At 41.1% G+C, this 14,274-nt stretch overlaps 3 pseudogenes; 2 read left to right on the forward strand and 1 right to left on the reverse strand.

Annotated features, from left to right (window-relative positions):
* Positions 1 to 3,909: 3,909 nt before the first annotated feature.
* Positions 3,910 to 4,853, reverse strand: LOC127192995 (40S ribosomal protein SA-like; annotated as a pseudogene).
* A 6,090-nt stretch (positions 4,854 to 10,943) lies between these two features.
* Positions 10,944 to 11,043, forward strand: LOC127193527 (uncharacterized; annotated as a pseudogene).
* Positions 11,044 to 13,668: 2,625 nt separating this feature from the next.
* Positions 13,669 to 14,011, forward strand: LOC127193131 (60S acidic ribosomal protein P2-like; annotated as a pseudogene).
* The last annotated feature ends 263 nt before the right edge of the window (positions 14,012 to 14,274 follow it).

Here is a 14,274-nt window from a genome sequence, read left to right on the forward strand (position 1 = left end):
CAGCTCCAGTTATAAGAGAAATGATCGTCCCAAGTTCCTTTGGGTGTGATGCACGGCTCTGCATCGGAGGCATCCATCCACATAAACATGGGTCACAGGGGGAAGTGACACACATACTGGCAGTCATGTTGCTCGCTGCGTCATGAGTATTAAAGTCATTTGTCTCTGACAAGAGTTGCATGACTTCTGCCAGCATCCCCAAAATAACAGGATAAATTATTAGCCTGTAAGATGGGTAAAAATCTACTTTTAGACATGATGCTAGACATGCTATCTGTACACTATCTAGATATCCAAAAGAAAAGAAGTAAAATAGAAAAAAATCAATCCAGGGTTTTGTGAAGCTGCCCGGACTGACCTCCCATTTTCTGTTAACCTGGTAGCACAAATTTTTCTACTGAATTCTTTTCTTTCCTCTCACTATTCTCCTTCTCTTTTCTTCCTCCCTTCCCTCCTTCTTTCTTCTCCCCTCCTTTCTTCTCTTCTTCCCTCTTTCCTAGGGTTCAGATAGAGGTAATCTCATTCTCCTCAACTGTGGAGACAAAAAGGATTCAGGGTAACTATTTGGAGTATTTCATTCTCTTGTTCATAGCAGTGTTTCAGTAAGTGCCATTCTAGCTGCTGTGAATATGCTTGGAAGCAAAGCAAAGTGTTCTTCAGAGACATTTACACATGAGTGTGATTTTTTTTTTCTGGAACTATCAAGAAAGAGGTGCTGCTCTGGAGCTGTGGATGCTAAAACTGAGACGGTGTAGGACTGCAGTTGCCATGGTCATCCTCTGCCCTCTATAGAAGATCCATTTGCTAATAAAGTAGGGCTGACATCTCCTATTTGCTTTGATTTACTCTTGAGCTGACAGTATTTATAGTATGCAACGTACCTTTTGTAATACGTATGCGTTATGTAATGGCTAAATTGAGCTAATTTACATAAGTATCACCACCCATATATATTGTGGTTTGAAGACAAAATCTACATTTTAAAGATAAAAATACATTGTTGTTAACTGAAATCACCTTGTTGGATAATAGATTTTTATTTTGACAAACCATTTGAACATGTCTCCAAAACTGCCTTCCTAACACTAATCTATCCATGGAAACCAGTTACAATTCTACTTTTAATCCAACCTCTTTTGAACTGTATTTCTGTCACTCAAAACCAAAAGCCTTACTAATTATTGGGGTTAAGTAAAAGGTACTGCGTACTACATTGCAAAGTACTAATATAAGTTTATATAGTAAAGCTGTGAGAGAAATCCTGTTATATTTTTTAATTTATTTTATTTAATTTGCATTTTACAGTACACTATCATTTATTTCTCCCAAATTTCTTCATGTGTATGCTTTACTGTTTTTATTTAGTAACATCTATCAATTTTATAAAACGAATATTCTATGAACCTAACTTAGAAAGTGTTCACATATTCTTCTTGTAGATTTTAATTCTGTAAGTCAGCAACAATTAAATGCAATAAACAGAAAGTGTATATGAACAACGCTTTCATCAGTCCGGGCTTGTTAGTTTCATGAACATTTTGTGAGAGCCTGCTGTATGTCAGACAGCAGGAGACGCTTCTTACGTAAACTCAGAATCAAAACTGGAGCAGAGAAAACATAAAAGCCAACCATTCACCTTAGAAACACAACTGACTAAAAACAGTGCAGTTTCATTTCCCTAAAGAACACACCAAACTTTATCACACTAAGGCCAAACAAAAACACTGGAAACTCCATCTTCTTCCTTAGTTTTCACTAGGTACTGAAAGCAGTTCCTCAGATTATGCGTACTTACAATCTTTCAGATGATTGCTAAAAATAACTGAACTATCTAACCTATTTAGAACACGAAGATAATTTTTTTGGAATAAAAAGGCTATCAATATCAGATTTACAACACAGTTTATAGTCCAAAGGCTTCCAATTTGATCAGGAAATAAAACCAAAGTCAATAAGCTGCTGCATATATCTAAACTGCTTTGCAATGCTGCAAGAGGACAGAACATGAAAGGAAGGCGTGTGGGGAATATAATAAAATCTTGAAAGCCAGCTCACTCAGAATTAAGTCAATCAATTCAATTCACAAGACTTTTTATTGTTACTCCCAACTCTTGTCTTGTTCCTCGCTAGGCCTGTTGGGAGATATTTAAAGATGCCACATATAATAGGACAGCATTTCACAGTCAACTTAGTTAATTTGTTTAATCAACTGGGAAAATATCTGTGGTTGACCTGTCCTCTCGGTGTCTGTGAGAAATCCAAGAAGATAAATACAGGCACAGCTCTCAGGATGAGAAACTGAGGAAGGAGAATGTGGGGTCCCCGACCATAATCCCCTACTGCATACCAGTGGTCTTAGGATGTGGAGGAGCTGGGAAGCAGAATTTGAGGGGCAGTGAGTATGGCAGGTATGAACAGCCGAGGAGACTGTTTGGGAGGACAGATCTTTTATTGAAATGCCTTGACTGGTTTATATAGATTGAGTCAGGGGGCAGGGGGGAAAAAGGCAAGGGAGCATGTGCTGCAGGGGCAGGGGCGTTCCAAGCATGTTAATCAGATTAGCAGACTGCTGGTCACATGATTGCTGAGAAGCCAGCTCTATGGTGGAGAAACAGAAGTAGAAAAACATGACTTTATCACGGCCACAGCCTTTTCCCCTATGGAGTTGACTAGGCCTAAGCCTCATTTGGGTGGGAAGCAGCCTCACTCCTTCCGTGTTCTCAGATATGTCCATGTTATAAACAACACTTTACCATCCCTCACCTGTCTTGAGAACCCACAGGAGATGAGTTGCACATACCTAAATAAAAAAAAAGCAATTAATAAAATCAAAGCTATGAAGTTTTTTTTTGTTGTTTTTTTGGTTTTGTTGTTGTTGTTGTTGTTGTTGTCGTTCTTTTCATTTGCTCATTTTTAAATTTTGGCATGTTTGTAGCCTCACTGTTTTGACAGGGACAAATGAATAATACTGATCATGTGTAAATGAGTACATTCAGTGATGACAGCTCATGAAAAGAGAACAGAAATATTTAATTTGATGAGCACCTTTTGAGTAACTTCTATAGGAAAACATTGTGGCAAGCTTATGTATGTAGTTTGCTAATTTCCCACATTTGTCAAAAAAAAAAAAAGTGTACACAGGCTAAGCCTAGAAAGTATGGCAAGATAGTCATATTAAGCAAATTAAGCCAGTCTCAGAAAGACCAATATCACATTAATTAAATTTTTATTATTGTGATAAGACCCCATGACCAAGTCAGCTTATAGAAAAAAAGTGTTCGGAGCTTATAGCTTCTGGGGGTTAGAGATCGTGACAGGGCAGAGAGCCTAGAAACAGGCAGGAAGACTCAGCCATAGAGCAGTAACTGAGAGCTCTTATCTTGAGACACACCCACAAGACGGAGAGAAGGGAGAGGCAGATGAGAAACAAGAGAGAGGAGGAAAGGGAAGGGAAGAGACTGAGAATGGCCTGAGTCTTTTGAAATCTCAGCCAGGTGGGTGCCTTAATCCCAGCACACTTTTAGACCCCCAGCACACCTTTAATCCCAGCACTCAGAAGGCAAAGGCAGGTGGATTTCTGTGTGTTCAAGGCCACCATGGTCTACAAAGCAAGTCCAGGACAGCCAACGATACACAGAGGAACCTTGTGTCTCGAAAGAAGAAAAAAAAAAACCAAGCAAAATAAAACAGAAACCTCAAAGCCCACTCCCAGTTACATACGTTCCCCAATAAGGCCACACATACTAATCCTTCCTAAACAGTTCCACCAACTGGAAGCAATGTGTTCCAATATATGAGCCTAGTCCCCTTTCCTTTTCTTTTCTTTTTTTCTTTTTTTTTTTTTTTCCAACGTTTGGGAATTTTATTTTCCTTCCATTTCTCCCTTTGCTCAGGTGTCTGCAGAGCAGCTCAGGACCACTCCAACACTGTGTGAGCTGTTGACCAGTCCTCAGTGGCGGGCCAGGCACTCCAGTCCTGGATAGAGAACTGTTGGGTTGGCACAGAGGGCACCGGCACACCCTCAGACGAGTCTGGCCCCTCTGGCTGAACAGCGGTGAGCTCAGGAGCTGGCTCAGTCCATTTGCCCTGGAATTCTTCCTTGGTCGCAGCCTTCTCAGCAGCAGCCTGCTCCTCCTTCTCAATCTCCTCTGGGTCCCTGTAGAAGTAAAGATCAGGCATAAGCTCCTTTGGGGGCTCACGGGAGATAGTGCCATGCATGTGGAGTACTTCCCGGGCCAGCACCCACCACATCAGACTCACTGACTGAGCTCCCTTGTTGTTGCATGGGATGACAATGTCCACCTAGCGCAGGGGAGAATCCGTGTTGCACAGAGCGGTGGTGGGCAGGCTGACCTAAGAGGTCTCTGTGAGGAGCAGGTGGTCAGCCCTGGCGTCAGTCACCACTAGAAGCCGTGGCTCCCTGAAGGCTGCTTGGATCTGGTCGGTGAAGGTCCCAGGTGTGAAGCAGCCAGCAACGGGAGTGGCTCCAGTGGCAGTAGCAAACTTCAGCACAGCTTGCTGCCTGTGTTCCTGGAGGAGAAGACGCTGACATCATTAGGACTGACACTGACGAAAGCAGGGCTCTCAAAGGCAACAATTGCCCGAGCTGCAAGCAACAGAACAGCTTCTCCCAGATCCTCTTCAGGTTTATGGTGTAGATACCATCACTCTTCCTTTTGTAGATGTACTGCTTCATCTGAAAGTTAAGGTTGGTGCCACCTAAGTGGGTTCCTGCAGCAAGGAATTTGAGGACATCCTCCTCCTTCATCTGCAGGACATCAAGGGCTCTGGACATTGTGTAAGCTTCCCTTTAATTTACGACGGGAATCAAGAACAACGCCGTATGGACCCGTCCCTGGGCCGCGTGGAAAGGGCGACACCTTTTCATTCAAAGCAACACACATTTTGTCTCTCATTTATGGCTCTTAGATTTTATATAAGTACATGAAACGATGCAAAAAAATGTATGGCATAAAAATAGAAGCAAAACTATGTAGCGGAACAAAGACAATGGAAAGGGGAGGGAGAAATAAACTCATTATACCTGGTCAGTACATAATTTACATATATGGCGATGTCTTCACCTAACCCAGCAGCGTGTAAATGAACATTGCACTAATGAAATAAAAACCTATTATTTTATAAAATACAGCAGTGAAGGAAGCATGATATAAGGGTCAGAGAGGATATGTGCAAGCACTACATGTTGTTCAAGGGAAGGCAAAGTTCTTCTGGAAGAACTAGATAAATTCTGAGCCTTGAGAAATGAAAATATCTCAATGGACAGCAAAGCTTACAAGGAGGAACAGATAGAACCTTGCAATGCATAGTCTGGAGAGTCTGTCTCAGACAGGCTAATGTATCTGAAATCTCTCTGAACATGCTTAAACACAGTATCATTATAAAGAATTATACATGCCCTAATCTAATTCATTCCATGTCTCTGAACCTTGGCTCTTCAACTGTCTTCAACTCGGAATGGTCACTCTCCCTTTCCCTCTCCATGTGACCTTTGTAGTAGATTAAATATAGATCCCAACCTGCTGTTTTACCTACATGTTTGAACAGCTTCAATGAAGTACAATTTACATCTTTTAAAACATCTCATGTAGTTAATGTATTCAATTTTCATGACTTTGGATTGGTGCAACTACCATCAGAAATCCTCCCAAAGCCTCCAGGTACACATTTGTACTTTTTTTAAAAAATCGGTTCGTACGAATGTTTAATGTGACATCCACACTTGAGGACAATCTTCGAGTGCACCGCAAAGGTGATTGCCTGTAGGCACTGTAAAAAGCTGAGCGGCGGAGGTTATAGGTACAGAGGGATGGAATCACACCACGCAACAGAGATCCACTTAAGAAGTTTAATAGGGAGATACAGGAACCATCTCTGGAAACACAGGTGAGAGAGGAGGGGGGTGGAGAGGTAGAGAGAGAGAGCCATGTAAAGGAGGGCCTGTTCTTTCATATGGCCCTGGGCAGGGCCACGCCCCCATGGCAGGTAAGCAGTGACATCACAGGTTGGTGGACTGTTGCAGAAGCCTAACAGGCACTGTTCAGACAGCAGATCTGTACAGCATACTCACAACCTTTTAGATCCACTGAAGAATACCTCCATATTTCTCCTTCTCTCCCGGTCCTTTCAATCTCTATTTGGTTGTCCTCTTGTATGTGAGATACCTCATATAAAGGACCGCACACAGAATCCAGCTGACTGCTACAAATTACTTACTTAAAAACTAAAGTTTATCTGTAGACTCTCAAGCAGAAACGTGGGCCTAACTGTATGTCAGTCAATGTTTAATGAAGCTAAAAATGAAAGTATTATTTCCAAGAAAAATTCAGCAGCTCCAGACCCCAAATTTTCTCATTAGTGATGCAAATAAGAAAACTCCCAAAAAAAGAAAAATCGAAAGAACAAGAAAATGGAGCCTGATATACCTAGTTAGCAGCTTGCTTGCAATGCAGGTTCTACTGCAGCCTCAGAAATTCTGATGTGTTTTGACATATTTATCTGTGGGACTCTGGCATTGCATTACCGTCTTCACATTATTTTACATCTAAATTGATTTCAATTACATAGACATTTCAAAACATTAATATTCATTTGAGATATTTCTGATATCTTCTCAGTGTGCTAAACTTTTCCAGGCTCTGGTTCATAATTAACCCACTCCACATGTAGCTGCAGAGAACAACCCTATGAAATTCTGATTAGTATAAGAGCCTTTTTGCATATGCTCAAAAGTTCTTGAATTATAAACATTCAATTGACAAAGAGTTCACACATACAAACTGTTCTATCAAGGTTGGACTTTTAGAAGCCTCTTCTCCAGTCTTTGAGAATATGAGCATATACAGGGGTAGGTAATCCCTCCAGTCACAGTCATAGGGGAGGGGAATAAGGGGAAAATGGGAGGGAGGGAGGAATGGGAGGACACAAGGTGGAATAACCATTGAGATATAATATGAATAAATTAATAAAAAAAGAATGTATCATTTACATTAAAGAAAAGAATAAGTAGCTTAAGTAAGAAAAAAGCCCAAGTGACTAGGACACTAGATTATTTTGAGAAACCAAGGGAGAGATTCAATTGCTCTCACAGAGGTAAAAGTCAGCACTAAGGAGCCCAAAATCAAGAGAAAAAGAAACACTACAGTAGCCCTAAAGGCCTGTAAAAGGAGAAGTGTATTCTTCCTGCCAAGGGGAAAAACCTACTATTCCAGTTTGGTGGTCACTTAGATAGTAGACCACTCCTCAGGAAGGCAGACCCACCCACCATCAGCCATGCCAAAGAGGTAGGAGGAATAATTATCTGTTAATGAGAGAATGCTCTTTTCCTCTGAGAATGCCTACACTCTGTGTAGTTGCGACAGGGCTACATGAGGTTGTTAAGTTGGCCTCCTTGCTGCGTCCTGACTCACAAAGACAGAACGTTTCCTTTTCCTTCTCTTTCTTTTCTTTCAAATGCTACCAGAACCTAAGTATGCTTTCTCTCGTAAGTTGGGCCTTTCTTCTCTTTCTCTGAATGCTTTGGCCCTGCCTTGTAACCACTTGTCTGTCATGTGATTGATGGCCTCATGTGGTCTTTCTCTTGCTTGTTTCTTCTTCCTCTTCTGGGAAGTTGCCAAGAATTACAGATTGCCCACCCTTCCAAGCTCTAACAAAATAGTCCTCAACTTCCTTTTGAATCTCTTCTTAAATTATTTCACTGAGGACGAAGAATGGCCCCACTTTTCCTGGTAACATGTGGTGACTTAACAGGTATGTGGGGGAAATTCACTAAAACTTTTAGTAACAATAACTCAATTCCTTAGTGTGAATTCCTTGAAAGATTTTATGTGAGAGTGATAGATTTATCATGCAAATTTATAAACGAACAAGGACAAATTAATATGACTGGTATAGAGTCAACATGTAAAATTTCAGAGGCCTCAGACAGAGGAAACAATGGGCACTTAAGACCAATGACTCATTCCAGAGGCACGGAATTGTAAAGCTGTGCAACAACGCTGTCTAAATTCCATTCAACAAAGGAACTTCCATGCCTGACTTGGGACACAAGGTTAAATTAGGCAATACGTAAAATAGGCTGTAGAAGGTATTTATGAAACAACAGCTCTGGTTATTCTAACATTTCATTTAGTAAATTTTGAAATTTACCTGAACATTCAGCAAAATGTTCAGGGCTGCATTCTTTAAGGGGCTTAGCTCTGGCGTGTGAAGCTAGGCAACACTGCCCTCTTTGGGTCTTCACTGTGATCAATAAAGAGAACCCTCCACAAATGCCTCAGTTGATGGATGCTCAGGGACATTGCTGAATTTGGGTATAATTCAGAGGCATGAGGGGAAGAAAGTCAGTAGGTGTTCCAGTTGGAATATTAGCTTATCTGAGAACTGGGATGGCTCCTTGCAATTATAATTGAAGACAAGTACTCTTTTTTGTTTTTTGTTTTGTTTTGTTTTGTTTTTGTTTTTTTGTTTTATTTTGTTTTGTTTTGGGGGCGGGGTTCGAGACAGGGTTTCTCTATGTAGCCTTGGCTGTCCTGGACTCGCTTTGTAGACCAGGCTGGCCTCGAACTCACAGCGATCCGCCGGCTGGAGAGATGGCTCAGCCGTTAAAGGCTAGGCTCACAACCAAAAATAGAAGACAAGTACTCTTGAAGAGACAAGTGGTCTAGAGGTTTTGGAGCAGCAAACTGGGAGATGCAGAGAACCCATCAGTTCCACATGGTAGCAGTAAGCTTAGCTGCCAGGAAGCTCTGACCCCTGGAAAATAGAAAGGTGTGGTACTTTGAAAAAATCGGACTTGCTGAGGATACAACAGTCTTCAGTGAAGAAAATGGCCTGGCTAATAGAAGAAACTGATTCATAGGAATTGGTGGGGTTGACAGCAGGCACAGAGGTACTAGGTGAATGAAGTCAGTGCGACAGAGGGCTCACCACCAGCAGGGATAGAGGCTCCAAGACTGTTCCAGAAAAGAAAGGTAGAGAGACAAAAGTTCTCAGCACTGACCACAAGTCTATGCAGCCTGGGACCACCTAGGAGATCACAAAGAGGTCCTGAGAAAGGAGGCTGCTATTAAAGTTCTGCCATAGACTACACTAGCCAAGATGGCTACACTTCAGATTCACTTACATAGGTGTGAATATTGTGGCCCAGAAGTTTAGCCAAGCTCATACAGCTATGTTTCTTCGTTTGTTTTCTATTAATTTCTTTCTTTTCATTTATTTTCTAAAAGCTATACTTTATATGTAGCAATTTACATGTTATATAACACTATAATAAAACAAGTTGATATAGCTTAAAACAGAAGGAAATGGGGAAATTTTTCAAGTTCCAAAACCCACCACACAAAATGAATTTTTTCAATTCACTTTTTCTAAGTGATCCAATGTGACAAATTTCTTCTGTAATTATAATCACATTGATTCCTACTGCACAACTGGTCAATGAATTAAAGAGAGAGCAGCTTTCACACTTCCTGCTTTAAATGAAGAACACATGTTAGATTTGTGGAATATAAAATAATTTTTGGAGCTTCAGTACCTAGAGATATGAATTCATATATCCACCATGAAAAAAAATGACAGAGTTGAAACAAAAAAAATAGCTTTATATTCTCTTTCATGATTTGTGTGTCATTTTGCTAGCACCATGTCCTTTATCGTCACCTCACATGACCTTCTTTTAGTCTCCTTTCTTAAGACAGTGCCCACACAACATCTGTTTATGTAAACACATCTGTGTATTATAGGGTAGGATCTTCATATGAGGAAAGACACGGAGTGTTGTTATTATTGTTGTTATTGCTGTTGGTGTTGTCCGAATTTTGGTCATCTTGTTCAATATTATCCTTTCCAAATCCATATATCCTATAACTTTCATGTTTCTTCATAGCTAAGTAAAATTCTTTTTCTTGTATTACCGCGTTTTCATTGCCTGCTCATTGGTTGATGAATATGTTGCTTAGTTCCATTCCCTTGTTATTGTAATAGCAAAAAGCATGGATGCGCAGCCATCCCTCTAGTGAACTGTGGAGGTCTTTGTATTGTGCCCATGAGTGGTGTTGCTAGGTCATATGGTGTGTGTGTGGGGTGTGTGTGTGTGTGTGTGTGTGTGTGTGTGTGTGTGTGTGTGTGTGTGTGTGTATGTGTGAAGTCTCAAAACTGATTCCCATAATGGCTGTATCAATTTTCACTACCACTAGCAGCGAATAATGGTTCTTCTGTTTCCACATCCTCTCCAACATTTGTGGTCATAACAAAGTAGCTTTATGTGGATTTTTTAAAAATGACTAAAGATGTTGAATATTTTTGAAAAAAAAGCTATAGACTGTTAATGTTTATTCTTTTGATAACTTTTTGGTCTTTCTTTGGCCGATTGTTGGGAAATTTTGTTTCCTTTATGCTTAAATTTTGCAGTACTTCATAAATTCTGGGTGTTAACCTCATGGGTAAAATTCAGCTGCTAAGGATTTTCTCCCTTTCTGTGGGCTGTTTGCTCTACTGAGTTCCTTTGCTGTGAAAAAAAAATTCAATTTTGTGTATGCTTCTCTGTTAATTCATAGGGTGGTTTCTGGGCTATTACAGTTTTTCAAAAACATTTCCCCTACACTGATACCTTAAGGAATATTTCTGTATTTTGTTTTTGAAGTTTTAGCATTTCCAGAGAGGGATTTTGTGTGTATTTTTTCCACCAAATATATTCTGACTATACCTTCCCCTTCCTCTACTCCTCCAAGTTCTTTCCCATCTCCTCTCCCATCCTGATCCGCCCTTTTTCTGTCTCTCATTAGAAAACAAATGGGCTTTTAATGGTCACTAATAAATAATAAAATAAATTAAAAGAGAACAAAACAGAGAAAAGCAGCACATCAGAATACAAGAAACCAAACAAAGAGAAGGAAAAGAGCCCACTCAAGGAAAGGTACAAAGTGCTGGCCTCAGCAGCGCACATACTAAGATTGAAATGATACAGAAAAGAATGCCCTGCACAAGGATGGCAGTCACATTTGTGAAGCCTTCTATATTTGTGCTGCTGAGGGCCATGTCTGGGTCTGTAGTCCTATTGCAGCCGGAGTATGTGTTGATGTCCCTGGCCCATGTTAACCACAATGACCACAAGGATGGTCTATGCTGCAGCTTGACATCATGCTGATGTCTATGGGCCATGCTGCTACTGGGAGCCACATTGATGTGAATAGCCTATGTGCCACCTGAGGTCATGCTGAAGTCCAGGGTCCCAGTGGCCTCTGAAGGTCTTGTTCGGGTCCATGGTCCCACTGTGGCTGGGAGACATGGTCATGATCTGTGCTGTTGCCACAAACCATAAAGAAGTCTATGATCTGAGTTCCAGCTACTGTAAAGAGCAAGGAAGCTACTTTGTCATTGATATCAATGAGATGACTGCAGACTCACAGTTGAAAAGGGGGAACAGGGAAGGTTATAACCCCGACTACCCAAAAAATAAAGCCCTAAAAAGGAAGCCATCAAAAGAAACTCTTAAGAAGTATGATAAGGATGCTGAAGTGTAGCTCTCCACAATTGATGGCTTCTGGTGGGGGAGCAGGGAGAGGAGAACTCAGTTTTCTTTAGGGGGCTGGCTATTGGGAGCTTTACCATGCTCCAGTGAGTGTATGAACAACTCAAATTGAAATTTTGTTATTGTTGTTGTTGCTGGGTGGGAGGTCACAAGGCAGGGGAGCAGACATGGAAGGTCTGAGAGATGAGTGTGATCAAGACATACAAGTTGAAATTCCCAAAGAATCAATAAAAATATTGTTTTGGAAAAAAATACAAGAAAAGGTACAAGAAACAGATACAGATGCAGAGACCCACTTGTTTGCACACTTGGGAAACCCATAAAAACACTAAACTGGAAGTCATAATACATACCCCAAGCCATTTTCCTCATCCTGGGTTGCCTTATCCAGCCTTATATGAGGCTGGATCCAAGGTTTATAGCGGGGGGGTGGGGGGGGGAGAGGAAAGAAAAGAAAAGAGAAAGAAAAACAGAAAAAGCCCTGAAATGGTATTATGAGACAAAGGTCCTCCAACAATGCCATTGAGTCATTTTCTGGTGTCCAACTACTGCTGAGAATGCAGCGTGCCCTTAAGAGTAGTTTGTTTCCCCAGTGAGACTCTCTTAGAGAAAATTAAATATTCATTTGCAAATGGTTATCAATTGGAGATAGCTTCTGGGGTAGGGATGGGGGCTTGTGTCCTCTTTTCCTTTCAGCTGTAGGTCACCATGTGGTGCAGCCCCATGCAGGCCCTGTGCATGCTACCTCAGCTTTAGTCCGGTTGGGTTTAGAAAGCCTTGTTTCTCTGATATCTCCCATCACTTCTGGCTCTTACTTCTTTCCACCTCCTCTTCTACAAGCTTCCTGAGACCTGAAGGAAGGGGCTTGATAGAGACATTTGTACAAGGTGAAAGATATGGTTCTAATTTTATTTTTGTGTAGATAGATAACCAGTATTGTCAGCACCATTCATCAAATAGTTTTTCTTTCCTTACACTACGTGCTTTTGTCTGCTCTGTCAAAAATTTGGTAGGTCACAGCATTGTTTATGCTTTTGTTTCCCAATCTATCTATCTATCTATCTATCTATCTATCTATCTATCTCTGTTCTATGTCTATGCCTTGCACTTACTCTTTTTTTTTTTATCTTGGATCCCCAGAGATGTCTACTCTTCTGCTCCTCTCAAGATAAGTTTCTCTTAGTTAACAACTTAATTACATAAATGCTTTCTTAGTTCAGGCTTCTCTTGCTATGGTCAAACACTACGAGCAGTAGTAACTTGGAAAAGAAAGTGCTTATGTCATCTTACACTTCCAGGTAAGAATCCATCACTCATGGAAATCTGGGCAGACTCTGAAGTGGTGCAGGAACCTGAAGGCAGGAACTAAAGCAGGGGCCATGGAGGAATGCTATCTACTGGCTTGGTACTTCTGGCTTGCTCAGTTTACTTTCTCATACACCTCAGGACCAGCAGCTCAGGAGTCATGCGATACACAGGAGGCTGGGCCATCCTGCCTCATTGGTCAATGCAGAAAATGCCCCACAGACTTGCCTACAGGCTGATCTTATGGAAGCATTTTCTTAATTGAGGTTCCCTCCTCTTAGATGACGCTAGCTTGTGTCAAGTTGAAAAAACAAATCAGCCAGCACAAACATCTTCCAATCTTTTTGTTGAGTAGATAGAGTACAAATATTAAAAATTAAATATAAAATAAAATAAAATAGACATCCAAAAGAACAAATATCAAATTTTAATTCAGCTTTTCTTTGCAGGGGTCTTTATAACACTGGCTTTTAAAGATGTCAGTGAAGAATCTGCTTTGGTCAATGCAAGGATTACTTTATAGTTTACTAACCATCAAACTGAAAGGAACCAAAGAATACTTTGCCTGTGTTACACTGCACTGAACATGAAAGCTTCAAGTATCTGACCTTGGTAGATACCACTCACTATAAACTGAACTTATTAATTAATGCAATTTCAGAGAAAACTGGTGTGACAAGGTTATCCACATTATTTCACACTTTCTGCTTTCATAAGTTTTCAGTGCAAACTTGCTGTTAAGACATATATAAGCCTTTCACTGCCCGACGCCACTGAGGTCGCAAGCATGAGGCCTGTCTGCCACAGCCGATATGCACCATGTCACCACTTATCTGTTGGCCACCCTCAGGGTCAACTCCTCTCCTATGGCCAAAGACATCAAGAACATACTAGACAGCATGGACATCGAGGAGGATGAAGACTAGCTCAAGAAGGGCAATCAGTGAGCTGAATGAAAAAAACATTGACCATGTATTGCTCAGGGTGTTGGCAAGCTCGCCATTGTGCCTGCTGGTGGGCTGTGGGTGTTTCTATGGCCCCTGCCTCTGCAGCTCCTGCTGCTAGTTCTGCCCCTGCTGCAGCAGAGGAGAGGAGAGGAGAGAGGAGTCCAAGGATTCAGGTGATGACGACGTGGGATTCGCCTCATTTGATTAAATTCCTGCTCCACTGCAAATAAAGTAGTTCTATGTATCTTGCGGGGAGTGGGGGAGACAGACATAAACAGTACTGAAGATGGTGGCCTGGTCCCCAAGAAACTTCTTAGCATGTTTAATTTTCTGCAACAAATATAGAAATCCAATCAAGGTTCTCTGCAAGAAAGGAGGCCAAAAAATGTTCCCTCATTTTTCATAGGGTGACAGTGTGGTCAACAATAAATTTGAATTCGAGAGACAGGATCCATGGAAACACAGCTCTGA

This window comes from Acomys russatus, chromosome 8, assembly GCF_903995435.1.
Source record: "Acomys russatus chromosome 8, mAcoRus1.1, whole genome shotgun sequence".
Taxonomy (NCBI): Eukaryota; Metazoa; Chordata; class Mammalia; order Rodentia; family Muridae; genus Acomys; species Acomys russatus.